Raw genomic sequence first — 17361 nt, forward strand, 5'->3', positions numbered from 1 at the left:
ATGCCTATGCCCTGGCAAAGAGGGAATGTATAGCACATACTCTGACAGTGTAGGCCCCTACGGACTGACACACCATTTTACTGCACACAGTAAAATGGATGGCACACAAAGACGACCACCTGTAAATTGTAATGTATAGGTGGCCCACTGTGTGAATCCTACATAGGCAGCCCTCAAACATTGTACACACAACAGCTATTGGAACACGGAATGTCAACACTGGAACAGTACATGCGCCTATCAGCATATGGTGGTGCTGTGTGTATATGTTCCCAGATACATCGGTAGGTACACGGCTGATTGTCAGAGGCCATACACCAAATGGGCAAACAGTGTCTGCTGTTGCCACAACATCAAGTAACCAACTGTCGCTTAGTGGAGCAGAGGCAATTGTGGGAGCACATGTGTGTAAGCACTGTTCTGCACACACTCAGCACGGAGTCCCTGCTGCGTTAATGTGGAGCTCCACATATTATAATCATGGATGTTGTGTCAAGGCATGGGGTGTACCCATGACAGGTATTCGTCACCCCAGCATGCTCCACCTACGGTCGTTTGAAGGTGTAGCACAGTATCGTGTGCGGCTCACTGTGATATACATACCCAATGCCGGAACACATCCAGTAAACATCACATGGACATACCATTAACTGGACTCATCAATATGTAAACTAACTGAGTTACCCATGTGAGTGCAGTATGGAGTAACAGCCATAGTATACTCCACGTACAAAATGACATAACACGTGTACAAATCCCAGATGGCCATGTGTTAAATGCAGTGACCGTCATGCATGTTCCCGGTCCCACATCCTACAAGGGATGTAATGTAATCCCGAAGGCACGAGTAATGCATGTCGGATGCAGGTCATCAGATCATATGTGTAGCACACGTTAGCGGGAATATGCATTGCCCATTGCTGGTAAGCGACGTTTAAATATGACTATATGGATATGCACGAAACAGGGATAAGCTTCCCCGAATATCACGCAGATCACGGTCAATGATGTCCAGAACAAGTGAAACCAGCATTATTCACCCCTGTACTAATAGCGCCTGCTCTGAAGGGTAAAACGACCACTGCCAGGAGTAGAACACGCAATTATGTATAGAATCACCTAACACTATTGCTAGCCAAGATGTACCTATGGTAGGGTTGCCACCTCTTCAAATGACCAATGTGGGACATACGTCAGATGTCTGCAGGCCGACACATACACCCGGCCAGTACGAAATTCAGAACTTCACTGTTTTTCCTAGATAAAAGCTCATTCTTGTAATGTTTACTTACTTATTCTGTTTCTAGAACATATAGGTGGTTCAGATACAGAATAACTGTTTTATGCAACTATTATATAAACTATAGGAAATAAGTATGTTCTAAAATCCCAGGACATTTGCCATGTTTACAAATATTTTGCAGGACACAACTGCCCAAATAGGGACTGTCCCTCGCAGAGTGGGACAGCTGGTAACCCTAACCTACGACAGGTGTGTAATGTAACAGGTACACAAACGTGCGGAGTCCAGGAAACAGTACACACCAACAAGTACACAATGAAAGCTGTAGCTTGCCTGTCACTTTCCCCGTCAGGTATATATATATATATATATATATATATATATATATATATATATATATATATATGTACACACATATATATATATATATATATATATATATATATATATATATATATATATGTACACATATATACATATATATATATATATATATATATATATATATATATATATATATATGAAATAGAGATAGAAAGGACGATAGATTGATATATGTTGATATATACGGATTCAGCGATATCTGCAAATATATATAGATAGGTCAATGACATTCATAACACCTTGGATGTACAAATAAATAGGATACTGCCAACTATGGAATGTGTAACATACCGACATGCGTAACCACGAGGCTGAAAGACCGAAAGAACACAGTACCGGAACAGTACAACCGTGAGTAATAGTATGATGATATGAAGGGACATTTAGTTACCGCTGCCGGTGTTGCGATCCACGTAGGTACTGTGTTCAACTGTGTTTGTTAGTGCCGTAGTCTGTGTATGTGTGTGTTGAGGGTGCTGTGTGCATCTCTGTGTGACTGTAATGTGTGTGTGTGTGTGTGTCCGCATCATGTGTCTGTTAGTGCCAACTCGGAGGTAGATCATTATGGTAGGTGTGGTTATAGCTAGCCGTAGGCATATGGTTACCTCCTGTCCCACATTAGGAGGGGCAGCCCCTCCCTGGGCAGGTGTGTCCTGACATAAAACATTACAAAGGGCAAATGTCCAGGATTGTAGGACATTAATATGTCCCATATATAATGTAATAGTTGCATTAAATAGTTATGCCTGTATGTAAGAAACGTAAATGTTACATGCAATATGATAAGTAGCCAAAGTCCCACAATAGGTATGTATTGAGGATAAAAGTATGTGCTACCCTGTGTACTGACCATGGCTATGTGTTGGCTTGTAAACACCGCTGTGTGTCCTGCAAGTGTCCAACAATGGCCATATGAAAAGGTGGCAACCCATGGCAAAGAGGTTCTGTTACCAACACAACCGCAATGACTGCAAATATCTGGGACAGAAATACACGGGATAGCTGTCAGTTAGACATATCCCTTTACATATCGCTGCAATTCCGGAAGTGTGGAAGTATCAACCTCACCTGCATACTATATAGAAATCAATTTACAATGGCCCAATGTACAATCCCGTAACATAAGTCTACTAACTGATAGCTCTTTAATTAGGGATGGAGCCCACACACATATATATGGAATATGTAGAAATGCAAGCCCCACAAACCTGTATATGCTATGTACACCCACCGACATCCCCCGCACTAGAAACTATAGCAATAGAGACTGTAATAACAGCACAAACATCCAGTTAGTCAATTACATCTGCAGAACCGTCAACATACCTTGTGAGAGATACAATTAAAGGCGCCATGCAAAATTGAAATCGTTATCTAATGGAACAAACGGCGATGTTACAGGTTTTGTTTGCAATAGTCCGTTATCAGATGTTGGGATGACAGGAACACCCACATGTTGAACCACATACTCTAGCTGTCATACACAATCCACGGGGGACATGAATCCAAAGTATAATTGTCTCTATGCATAGCAGTAGCAATTACACATAACAATACACAATACAGGCCGTCTCCCCGAAGGTAGGGCAAATGGGCAACGCCCAAGTGGAGAATTAAATTATAACCCACTGTTGCCACGTAATTGGTGAATGGAGTAGCTGCACAGCTGATATGCAAGTAATTAGTCACTCAGGAACACCAATTGGTGGGAGGAAACCACATGTTACAGGTATCGACGTACATAAGGATGACTTGCCAGACATTCAAACTGTATGCTCATACAAAATACCTGTTTAAGCAGTGTGAGAGAGATAGAGACGAAAGTCCATAATGATAACAAGGTATGTAGAACACTCGGTATGTAAGTTTATGTATAGCATGTTTTTTATTAATTATTTACTGTATGTATAGCCTGGTTTGCATTAATTAAAAGTGTCCGCAATGCATAAAGTGGGAAAAGGTATTTATGTAGTGATGTCTTGCTGAGCATACTAACACATGTAGAAACTGTGCATCCAGCAGTGGGCCACAAGGTACACATCACAGACACCACAAGGGATGCTACATGAGGGCTTTAAAAAGAACAATTCCATACAACCGGCTGTCAGTGGTAGGGTATGTCCAACAAGTACGTGCCATAGCAGGGGATAGTATATGTTGATATACTGTCACAGTAGGCATGTGTATGGGCATATAACGACAATGACATGTCTAAGGTGGTCCCGCTATGCAAGTATGCTTTGCTTTATGGGATATTATGTAAAATATGTGTAATGTATAGTATTGTAGGTAGATATGTCAGATATTCTGCACAGCATAACAGGCATATCATGCATACCAAAGGTATCGTCTATTGGCATGTACAATAACAGGATACATATGGCTTGTAGGCACGGGACATTGCAATAGCATGATAGCTAATCTAAATGGAAGGGCTACCAAGTAACCATGCACAAAAGACATGTAATAGCTTCACAGGTTCATAGTGGGGTACTATGCAGTCTGGCAAGTCTATGTGTAAGCACAACTACAGTGTTCACACCAGTGGCACCTCTCTAGGGTAGTGTCCTGTGAACAGCAGAGCCATGTGTTACCTACACCTCTGCACAGTACAGCCACTGCAGTGATCCCTGGTGTACATGTGTCTCCAACCACCAAGGGAGGTATCACATGAACAGTGCTACTGAGTGTCCCTGCGTGATGTACATAGGACTCATGTTCCAAAGCATAGTGAGTTATTGGTTTGGAAATGTAACCCTCAAGCACATCCCACTCATTGTTGCGTGTGTGTACATATCCATGAGCATGTTTCTCACAGTGGCTTTTGCTTATGACGCGTATGTGGAGTATATCCATTAATATTGTTGTGGACATGGGCCCTGTCTGTTCAGCAGAGGTCACCCCCGAGTATATAGTATGCAAATGTGTACAGACGTGGTGTCCGTAGTTCAGCCGCATACTTTAACTGTCAGAGCTCAATAACCGTCATGGCGTGTTAATGGTGTGGTATGTAAATCTGTAGCTGTTGTGTAAGGTACACCCTAAATGGGGTGGTGTACCCTTGAATGTGTGTAGAAGTCTTGAGTTCAGAGGTACAATGGGTGCCTATGTACCAGCTACACACCCAGTACAGATAAGTGTGGCCATGTAGAAGGATATCCACACCACAGTGGCAATATGGTAACCACAGGAGTGGGTGCGACATACCTGTCTACTACAAACATGTACAATGTGACATGTATGTATGGGACTACCATATATGTGATAGTGGGTGAATGGTGTAATGCAAAGGTGATGTTCATGCACCTTGTGTCATGCAGCTTGAGGCCATGATATTCATATCAGGTTTCTGTCACAGTGACACCCGTATGGATGGAGTCCAGTATCAGCTAGTGGATCAATCATAGCACTTTGTATGCAGGGGTTTGTAAAGCTAGGCAGGAAAAGTCCCTCTGTGCTAGCCTGTACCTCAGGGAAGCATATACTGAACATGAGGGGCCCAATGACTGAGGACTGTGGTATGCCAAATGTAACTGAAATGCAGTAGGTACTATGGTATGCTACCCTCATTCTGTGTGTCCTGTATATGAGCCACGTTGCATAACATCCTGAGACATAGGGTACGATGTGCAGGTGGATGTGTATGTTGTCAATACCAGAATGGAGAACAGTGCTGAAAGGCAATGAGAGGACAATGTAGGATGTGTGGACTCCCGTACCATCATCAACTACCCTGGTAACTGTATGAAAGGAGTCCACCAGGTGTAGGGGCCATGCTCTGGCTCTAACAAGTCCAACCTGGGTGGCATCAAAGGACTGGAGCCCAACAATGTCTCTGTGAATGATGTCCTTGATGATGTGCCCCATAGCCGTGCAGAACAGTCCAGTCAGGTGTGTAGGACTATTGTGGTGCCACCAATGTGGAGTGTGATAAATGTTGCTGTGTGCCATTCAGGGGCCACAATGTCTGATACAAGGCTATTACTGAATATGGTGGCCTAGTTGGGAGACATGTCGTTCAGAGGTTTGTGGACATCACAGCCTGGGACTTTGGAAGGTGACATGGGGCCAGTGTCCCAGGACATATAGAGTGCAGGTTAGTACTGTGTAGGTGTGACCGCAGGGACACCACAATGTTCCTGCATGGATTGTGGCCCTGTAGTGAGTGAGAGGGTGTAATGTTAGCATTGAATCCATCCGCCAGCATGTTGCCAACATCAACTGGGTCTGTAATGTTCCTGAGTGACTGTTGTATGTGAGAGCAGATGTGGGTGTTGCCAACGACTACTGACATACCACCATAATGCCTTGTGGTACACCCCGGAACGTGTCGCAGTAATGTTTACATAGTTAGTCTTGGAGTATGTGATGAGGGATCCCGTGGCCCTACCAAGGCTGACCAGTGAGCTACCCCACCCATGGGATTGTACACCACTGTGCAACAGCCTCCACCTGTTGTTGCACATTATGTCCATGGAACTTGACCACCAGAGTGGCGTCTGTTATCTGGTGTGTGCCATCATGGCTCTGTGTGGAATAGCATGATCCATGCAGTCGTGTACATGCTAATGAAGTGCACTGGGGTATGTTTCAGCATTTTTATGTGCATTGTCCATCTGCACGGGTGTCATGGCATTAACAACCACTGTCATAAGACGTCTGTAGTAGGTGTTGTAGTACTCATGTACTGTGTATGCCATAAAGGGTGTGGTGCTGGGATGTGGCTAACAAGGTTGATTAGCATATGTTCGGAATCCACCAATGAGGGGATAACCCCAGGTGTGGAACACCAGTCACATGTTGGTAGTGTTCATGTCAAGGTTAATGTTGGTCTTGGAGGTGGTGTTTATGGGTTGATCCAGCCGAGTGGAGGTTATGACTCATGGATGTGTCGGTACATGAGTGGCTATCCCAGTTAAGTGTGGGGTAGTGTCAGTCTGACATCAGTAGTAGCTGTCTGAGCCCTACTGTCCAGTACACCTACAAATGAGGTCTGGTAACCATGGGGTATGTTGTTGAATCTGTAGCTTGTTACAATGTGAATAGTGGTTCCGGACACAGTTAGTTGCACGTGGAGCACCTCTGATGCATTGTGCTAAGTAACTAGCCAGGATGTGTGTACAACATAGTGGGATATGGGAACACCTCAGCTGTGGGTGTGCCGGTCCAGGTATGTGCCTGAAAAGTATGGTCTGTCTATAACCTGTCATTGCAGGTGTGCTCTGCAGAGCCTAGAGGCAGGTCCTAGTCACTGCAGAGATATTGGAGTGGTGCATTATAAGGTGTGCCTTGCCTGCGTGCATCACAGTGGAAGATGCAAGCAATGTGTCACATGACCACATGTCTTGCTTGCCAGCTCCCATTCTGCCAGTGACTGTTATTGGAAACTGTGCAAGACAGGCAGTATAGAAGCAGCAAAAGCCTTACATGTGATCTGTACTCCCAGGACTGACAGGTGCTGGTCATCTGTGCCAAAGCATTGTGTTTGACCAGGTCAGTCAAAGCGGACAGATACCAGATGCCTGTGGAATGACAGCAGAAGCATAGGCAACTGTTGAAGTGACACAGTCAGTCGTTGTACAGTGGTATCGGGTCCGGATGAATGCATAATGCTCCCCAGGGCTAGGCCCACTCCTTCAGGGCTACAAGACTGGTGAGCTATTGCATGTCCCTGCACACGTAGTCTGTGAAGTGGCATCTCAGGGCAGTCACACTAACATGGAGAATGACAGTCACATCATACCTGGTGAGGTGTGGCATGGGTGCATAGGTTATGTTGCAGAACCAGTTACCCGACAGCAAGATGTAAGCGACTATCGCCTTGTGTAGCCTGCTGTGTGGAGCTGCAGTGTGACCGCCTACTGACTCACCTATGACTGGTGTGTTGTGTATGTTATAACACCCTGTTGGCTGTATGTGATGGGCACACATGAGTCTGTGGGCTATAAGTTGGTGATGTTGTGTTCTGTGATGGGGGCTGCCTCTGGTGCCTACACAGAGTATGGAGTGGTACTGCACAAGTTGTCCTCGTATGTGTGGCCTGTGATGGAGATCATGTGAGACTATGTGATGAGTGGGGCGTGTTGCGAATGTTACACATCCCCACATGACTGTCAGGTGCAGTCAAGGTTGGTGACATCATTACCCCCAGCAGGGCTGCATAAGTGCATCCCCTACAGGCTGTAGTGTTGTATGTTTGGAGGTGAGCATTCAATGTGTACATGAGACAATTGCTCTATTGCCACATGTACGACATATCCATCATATAGACAGGCAATAGCACTGGTACGTGACAGTTGGACATGCCTGTATATACAACCATATCTCACAGGATATGTGTGTTACGTGTGTACAACAGCTGTTGTACCATAAGCAAACTGGAAATTTTAGGACAGCCAGTGCACCTGTGGGAAACGGTGTGGAATGGGTGCTATATTAATCAGTAGCTCATGACATGCTCACAAGTTCTGAACAAGTGCCTAGCATGACCATACAATACAGATAGGGTGTTGGATAATATCAACCAACAAGTGGTGATGACAGTCATAATAGGTGGCACCGCACTATAACCCTGCTGAGTATGGTGTGCATGTCCATGAACCATTATCACTGTAGATTTTAGCAGTACAGACGTACAAGACAGTACAGATGTTTGATTACAAATACCTTTGTATGTCGCAAGAGTGTTCTACCAGTGGCCTGGTGACAGACTCACAACTACAAAAGGTGCCAGAGTGACATGTGCATATCACACCAGTGCCAGCTACAGTAGAACAAGGTTAATGTGTTGTACTCCACCCTCATTGTAGCCCATACCACACAGACAAATGTTAGGCATCTGTGTACGTAAGGATGTGAATGGCCATGACCTATAAGGAATAGCTGTGTCAGTGTTGTGAACAACATACAGAATGGGCTGTGTGGGTGATGTGTGTGACATATGTGCACATTCTGATGGATGATATCAGCATTGTCACCGCTAGGTGAACATCCCTGTACCCATTAACTACCACCTAGGCTGTGGTCAACATTATGGACACTGTGTAAGGGATGGTACTGTGCAGTGCACCTCCCTGCCTTGGTGACGTCTCCAGGCCCCTTGGGTAGTCATACAAGGTACCCATGTCATGACAGGGTGCCAACCATGAGCACGGAGATCATTGGACAGGCATATATAGCACTGGGGTGACCAATATTGGATCACATATCACCTTTAAGGGGTAATGGCCATGCGTGGATGGATGATACCAGCCTTCACAATCCTCACCTCCACTATGCAGCATGCTGTCTACCTTGCATAAAGACATTTGCTACACCATGATGATGGACATGCTACGTGTCCATATCCTGATCTGTACGACATACATCATGGACAGCAACCATCCTAATACTAGGATCGCCACATGCTGGACAGATCCCTGTGCCATACATGTGACATACTCCCGCCAAACCATGCAACCCTGTCCATCAAAGCTGCACATGTCATCCCAGTCATACATGGTGTGATGGCCACATGGTAGATGTAGTATCAACTGTCCGCATCAGTAATGTGGCACTGATGCACCTCACGGTGGCATACTGGCTGTCTGTTACAGCTAGGAAACCTTGCCCGTACATGCTATGGTTGATAACCATCCCTGCGAATGACGTCCGACTAGCCATTGTCCCATGTCTATCACATGTGCAACACAGGCGATCAGTGGCAGGATGTTGAACAGCTGTACAGTGCTGTGTAGATGTATATGGCAAAACACATACATGTACAGGTGTCCATGTGTATGTGTGCATTTTCACTGCTCATGTCCATTAAGACTGTGTCTGTGCTGATATGTGACATATACACAGCATCAAGGTCAACAGCAGTACCGTGGACACATCCAGGCATGTGCAGATAGGTAAGAACACCAGTGCAAGCAAATAGACATGCCCACATCAAGACAGCATTCACATGGAGTATGAACACTGTAATGAGGTGACACCCATATATGGTGATGATATCCAATGCATAACGGGTGTTACATGTGTGTGACACAAACACGTCAGTCGTGTCAGTGTCATGATGATTTGCAAAGATTACTGTGCAGAGATGTACTAGATGTCATAGAAATGTATGTGCAGCAGTATCTCTGTACATCTCTGAAACTGTGACCTGTCACCATCATTATGTCTTACAGATAATGCCTCGTACACGCCTTCCAGCATACAGCCGCCAGGAGGATGATGTCCTCATCCTGTACCTCCATGAGAACTATGAGGTGTTGTTCAGCCATGTACTACAGCATGCCCAGTAGCAGGATGACCTGTGGCAGGATCTACGCAGGAGGGTGAACGATGTGGGTGGCCATAACCGCACCTACCAACAGGTGCGCAGACACTGCACGGACTTGATACGACATGCAAAACAGTGTGCCACTGCAATCGCCAGGGAACAAGGTGGAACAGGTGGTGGGCCACCAACCCAGCCCCCACTCACACACACCAAGGAGCTACTGGCCAGTCTGGGGAAACCCTCAGAACAGCATCCACACAAACACTAGCTGCCATTGTGGAGGTGGGTGTCTCCCAACCAATGAGCCTGGAGTTGCCTGGTAAGTCAGTACTGCACATATGGCTATTATATCACATTTAGTTGCATGTGTCACTGTACATTATGTAAAGTAACAACATATGCAAGGTATGTGGACACACATGCTGCATACTACAGTATGCTACACTGTGTATGCACACATGTGCATACTATATGCTATTATACAGGCGAATGTGTTAATATGCACAGTGCACTCTGTGGCTGTCAGACAGTCAGGGATAATGTTCATACTGCTGTGTCACCCCTATACAGGTACCTCTGGCGTGCCGCACAAGCATGAGTCCATTGCAGGTGAGACTGTCATCAGTATCAGGTATGTTAAAGCATAGATCTATTTGCCATGTGGCCAGTTAACAGCTGCACACTTGATGTTCGTTCCAGTCATGATATACAGGTCGCATCACCCATCATGCACACAGACTTCCCATGTGCAATATATACAAATAAAATGATACACCAACTTGAAACCACAGTAGTTGTCATTGCTACATGTGTGGTCAGCTGTGCATACAACGGTGGAGGTGTTCTACAATGGAGGCATATGTCGTATGCATTGGAACGACATGTGTGGTACGGAAACAGTACCACACAGTGAGCTGTGATATGGGCAGCCCACAGGTGTCACCATTGTGTTATATGCCCCTGCATTGGGTGCACACATTGTGATGTGCCATCTGACATGTCCCAGGCACGTAGTGTTCTGGCTGCGATATTGTCACACTATCCCATGACCCATACCCCATATACCAAACATACAACCCGTTGTCTGCATAGCCCTGTGGATGGTGACATATCTGACATCTATGGGTGTATGTCATATGGGACAACACAGACATGTGAGATAGATGGCCATCACACACATTTGGTCAACACATGTTCACACATGGCCATGGGGGGTTGGCCAGAGACAAGTAGCCACATAGCAGATGTGATGTGTATACATCCTGTTGCACATTGTCCACACATGGTCGAATTATAGCCTTAGTTGACTGATTATACAGTTGATGTGGTACACTGGACATCCTAAAAGCTGTGTACAGCTAGTGGAGGTGTCACTGAAGTCTACCATATAAGATCTGTTGAACATCACAACTGTGTCATAGCATGACAGTAGTCACCTGTACAGCTTCCACAGACATTGACACCACATCAGGTCACAGATACTGTACATTTCCCTTGCTGAGGTAGGACATCACCATTAGCTGTGCACCTCATGTGTGTGGTACATCAATGTCATGTGGGAAATGGTGAATTGACATGTCCACTATGTGTGGACATGGTTGCAAGGCAGCTACGACCCTGTAGTTGTTGTGCAGGGGTGTTATCTGTAGGTCCTCCAGTGACCTGTCACTTGACACAGCATAGTTTGGTGTGTATACACCTCAGCATCATGGGTCACAATCCACAGTTATGTCATGGGTATGCATGCAGTTATGGCTATGCAATGTGTACATATTATGCATTGTACAGAAATATAGATGCCTCATGATGCCATGCCAAGGCACAGTGTCTGTACTTCACACTGTATAGCAATGTAGATGGCTCTCACTACCCTTCCATGCTCATGCACATTTGCTAAACATGCATTCTATCTGTAGGGCATACAGACAACACCGCAATGTGATGCCCATTGCGATGCTGTACATGTGTCAGGACACCATTGTGTCAGACATGTATGCATGTTAATGCACACGTCAGCAGATTACATGTCAAGGTCATGTCAGCCATGTGTACTATTATCCTGTTCTGGTCCACATGGTGTATCACAGGGATGCATGCATACTACCATGATTGTATGAACTGCATGGCTACTGATATGACACCTGCTTGCTGTAGTGTGCACCCCAGGGAGGTATGCTTACTAACACTATTAATGTCTGAGCCACATGCCCTCTGCTGTACCACAGGCATGCTGCATGCCATCTATCAAATCACATGCATGGGGTGTCTGTCTGTGTGTGTGTGTGTGTGTGTGTGTGTGTGTGTGTGTGTGTGTGTGTGTGTGTGTGTGTCTGTGTGTGTGAGTGTGTGTGTCTACTTTGCATAAAGACATTTGCTACACCATGATGATGGACATGCTACGTGTCCATATCCTGATCTGTACGACATACATCATGGACAGCAAACATCCTAATACTAGGATCGCCACATGCTGGACAGATCCCTGTGCCATACATGTGACATACTCCCGCCAAACCATGCAACCCTGTCCATCAAAGCTGCACATGTCATCCCAGTCATACATGGTGTGATGGCTACATGGTAGATGTAGTCTTAACTGTCCGCATCAGTAATGTGGCACTGATGCACCTCGCGGTGGCATACTGGCTGTCTGTTACAGCTAGGAAACCTTGCCCGTACATGCTATGGTTGATAACCATCCCTGCGAATGACGTCCGACTAGCCATTGTCCCATGTCGATCACATGTGCAACACAGGCGATCAGTGGCAGGATGTTGAACAGCTGTACAGTGCTGTGTAGATGTATATGGCAAAACACATACATGTACAGGTGTCCATGTGTATGTGTGCATTGTCACTGCTCATGTCCATTATTGCTGTGTCTGTGCTGATATGTAACATATACACAGCATCAAGGTCAACAGCAGTACCGTGGACACATCCAGGCATGTGCAGATAGGTAAGAACACCAGTGCAAGCAAATAGACATGCCCACATCAAGACAGCATTCACATGGAGTATGAACACTGTAATGAGGTGACACCCATATATGGTGATGATATCCAATGCATAACGGGTGTTACATGTGTGTGACACAAACACGTCAGTCGTGTCAGTGTCATGATGATTTGCAAAGATTACTGTGCAGAGATGTACTAGATGTCATAGAAATGTATATGCAGCAGTATCTCTGTACATCTCTGAAACTGTGACCTGTCACCATCATTATGTCTTACAGATAATGCCTCGTACACGCCTTCCAGCATACAGCCGCCAGGAGGATGATGTCCTCATCCTGTACCTCCATGAGAACTATGAGGTGTTGTTCAGCCATGTGCTACAGCATGCCCAGTAGCAGGATGACCTGTGGCAGGATCTACACAGGAGGGTGAACGATGTGGGTGGCCATAACCGCACCTACCAACAGGTGCGCAGACACTGCACAGACTTGATACGACATGCAAAACAGTGTGCCACTGCAATTGCCAGGGAACAAGGTGGAACAGGTGGTGGGCCACCAACCCAGCCCCCACTCACACACACCGAGGAGCTACTGGCCAGTCTGGGGAAACCCTCAGAACAGCATCCACACAAACACTAGCTGCCATTGTGTAGGTGGGTGTCTCCCAACCAATGAGCCTGGAGTTGCCTGGTAAGTCAGTACTGCACATATGGCTATTATATCACATTTAGTTGCATGTGTCACTGTACATTATGTAAAGTAACAACATATGCAAGGTATGTGGACACACATGCTGCATACTACAGTATGCTACACTGTGTATGCACACATGTGCATACTATATGCTTTTATACAGGCGAATGTGTTAATATGCACAGTGCACTCTGTGGCTGTCAGACAGTCAGGGATAATGTTCATACTGCTGTGTCACCCCTATACAGGTACCTCTGGCGTGCCGCACAAGCATGAGTCCGTTGCAGGTGAGACTGTCATCAGTATCAGGTATGTTAAAGCATAGATCTATTTGCCATGTGGCCAGTTAACAGCTGCACACTTGATGTTCGTTCCAGCCAAGATATACAGGTCGCATCACCCATCATTCACACAGGCCACCCATGTGCAATATATACAAATAAAATGATACACCGACTTGAAACCACAGTAGTTGTCATTGCTACATGTGTGGTCAGCTGTGCATACAACAGTGGAGGTGTTCTACAATGGAGGCATATGTCGTATGCATTGGAACGACATGTGTGGTACGGAAACAGTACCACACAGTGAGCTGTGATATGGGCAGCCCACAGGTGTCACCATTGTGTTATATGCCCCTGCATTGGGTGCACACATTGTGATGTGCCATCTGACATGTCCCAGGCACGTAGTGTTCTGGCTGCAATATTGTCACACTATCCAATGACCCATACCCCATATACCAAACATACAACCCGTTGTCTGCATAGCCCTGTGGATGGTGACATATCTGACATCTATGGGTGTATGTCATATGGGACAACACAGACATGTGAGATAGATGGCCATCACACACATTTGGTCAACACATGTTCACACATGGCCATGGGGGGGGGTGGCCAGAGACAAGTAGCCACACAGCAGATGTGATGTGTATAGATCCTGTTGCACATTGTCCACACATGGTCCAATTATAGCCTTAGTTGACTGATTATACAGTTGATGTGGTACACTGGACATCCTAAAAGCCTGTGTACAGCTAGTGGAGGTGTCACTGAAGTCTACCATATAAGATCTGTTGAACATCACAACTGTGTCATAGCATGACAGTAGTCACCTGTACAGCTTCCACAGACATTGACACCACATCAGGTCACAGATACTGTACATTTCCCTTGCTGCTGTAGGACATCACCATTAGCTGTGCACCTCATGTGTGTGGTACATCAATGTCATGTGGGAAATGGTGAATTGACATGTCCACTATGTGTGGACATGGTTGCCAGGCAGCTAAGACCCTGTAGTTGTTGTGCAGGGGTGTCATCTGTAGGTCCTCCAGTGACCTGTCACTTGACACAGCATGGTTTGGTGTGTATACACCTCAGCATCATGGGTCACAATCCACAGTTATGTCATGGGTATGCATGCAGTTATGTCTATGCAATGTGTACATATTATGCATTGTACAGAAATATAGATGCCTCATGATGCCATGCCAAGGCACAGTGTCTGTACTTCACACTGTATAGCAATGTAGATGGCTCACACTACCCTTCCATGCTCATGCACATTTGCTAAACATGCATTCTATCTGTAGGGCATACAGACAACACCGCAATGTGATGCCCATTACGATGCTGTACATGTGTCAGGACACCATTGTGTCAGACATGTATGCATGTTAATGCACACGTCAGCAGATTACATGTCAAGGTCATGTCAGCCATGTGTACTATTATCCTGTTCTGGTCCACATGGTGTATCACAGGGATGCATGCATACTACCATGATTGTGTGAACTGCATGGCTACTGATATGACACCTGCTTGCTGTAGTGTGCACCCCAGGGAGGTATGCTTACTAACACTATTAATGTCTGAGCCACATGCCCTCTGCTGTATCACAGGCATGCTGCATGCCATCTATCAAATCACATGCATGGGGTGTCTGTCTGTGTGTGTGTGTGTGTGTGTGTGTGTGTGTGTGTGTGTGTGTGTGTGTGTGTGTGTGTGTGTGTGTGTGTGTGTGTGTGTGTCTGTGTGTGTGTGTGTGTGTGTCTGTGTGTGTGTGTGTCTGTGTGTCTGTGTGTGTCTGTGTGTGTGTGTGTGTGTGTGTGTGTGTGTGTGTGTGTGTGTGTCTGTGTGTCTGTGTGTGTGTGTGTGTGTGTGTGTGTGTGTGTGTGTGTGTGTGTGTGTGTGTGTGTGTGTGTGTGTCTGTGTGTGTCTATTGTAACTTAGAGTCTTTCTTTGCATTGACAGGTGATGTAGGTGCGTTACCCTCCTGCGGTCCATCTGATGTTAGTGTCCCCACAGATACTAGCAGTGATGAACATATGCATGAGGTACAGGCAGGGTTGTCAGGGGCTGAATCTGTGACAATGGTTGCCATCCCAACTATGTCCCCCACATCCCTGCACAGAGTTCTGCTGCCAACACATACCGCAATACCAGTGGCCATAGAGGAAGGACAGTCAGCATCTGTTAGCGTGGAACAGGAATGTGTGGTGGCTACAGAAGGTGTGTCTACACACCATGGTGTCAGTGTAATGACTGCAGATGTGCCACACAGGCATGTGGCCGGTGCTGCTTGTAGGAGGACCTCTAGCAGACATGCACCTGCAGGACAGAGCGCAGCAGCTGGTATCACCAGACGCATGTTCCAGACTGTAATGGCGGCACAGGCATGTGCTGAATGACAGAACAGAGAAGGGCAGAGGCTGCAGAGGGCTGCTATCCGTACCCTAAATGACAACATCCAGGCATTGGAAAATGCTCAACAGCAGATTGCTGATGTACTGGACAGGAGATTGGGTGACATGGTCGGAATACTTGACTGTGGCATGGCAATCAACGAGCGTGAGCTGTCTGTGCTGGAACATCTGGTAGGAGTGAGGCGTAAGCCATGTGGATGTAGGCCAGCTACACCACCTAGTGCAGGTCAACGTGAGCGTGCCACCTCACATGCCTGCTCCCATAGTGCTGGTGCTGTGCTGTCCACACCAGGACACAGCAGGCCATGTGGACATGGCCCTGGACGTTCCCAGTGGGGACATAGTTCCAGTGGACATGTGTCGTCGGACAGTAGTCAAACTGTACCACCGCCTGGTAGTGCCCATGCAACCCCTGGCAGGCACAGGTCATGTGGCTGTGGCTGGACACAGTGAGCTGTACAACCTGGTCTGTACAATCTGGAGCTGTCAATAATACCCCGTGTAGGCCTCACAAAAGGCAGAACTGGTTGCACACATACATGCACACAGCAAAGACATGTGTAGGGCACCACAACACCCACATGCATACTGAACAGACATGTCCAATCATATCACTGGCCCTTACCGACACACAAGATGTCATCCATTGGTGCAGCCTATGCCCCTGGCAAACATTATCACCCTATGCATATGATGAAGCCTGTGTCGCATCCCTGTCATCCACACCATTGGTGCAGGGACATGCTCAAATGGTCTGATGCACAGGGTGTACAGAATAGTGAGAAGTGTATATTACATTAGTTGTGTAAGAATAGTGAGAGAAGTGTATATTACATTAGTTGTGTGTGAATAGTGAGAGATGTGTATATTACATTAGTTGTGTACTGGTGACATGCACCAGACATACCATGTAGTACAGGTTTAGCATGCATTGTTATATGTTCACAGTATGTGTCTCGGTAACAACAGTAACAGCATGTTGGTAATGATGCCCTGGTCCCCTCCTTATGGTCTACTTGCATGTGCCTACAGGTAGCATTGTTTGCAGTCTCCCATGTGTAACTGTGGAGTACTCACAGGCACATATGGCAATATCAGCA

The sequence above is a fragment of the Protopterus annectens genome, chromosome 4.part0 (genome assembly GCF_019279795.1).
Source record: "Protopterus annectens isolate FY-2018-M chromosome 4.part0, PAN1.0, whole genome shotgun sequence".
NCBI classification, from domain to species: Eukaryota; Metazoa; Chordata; order Ceratodontiformes; family Protopteridae; genus Protopterus; species Protopterus annectens.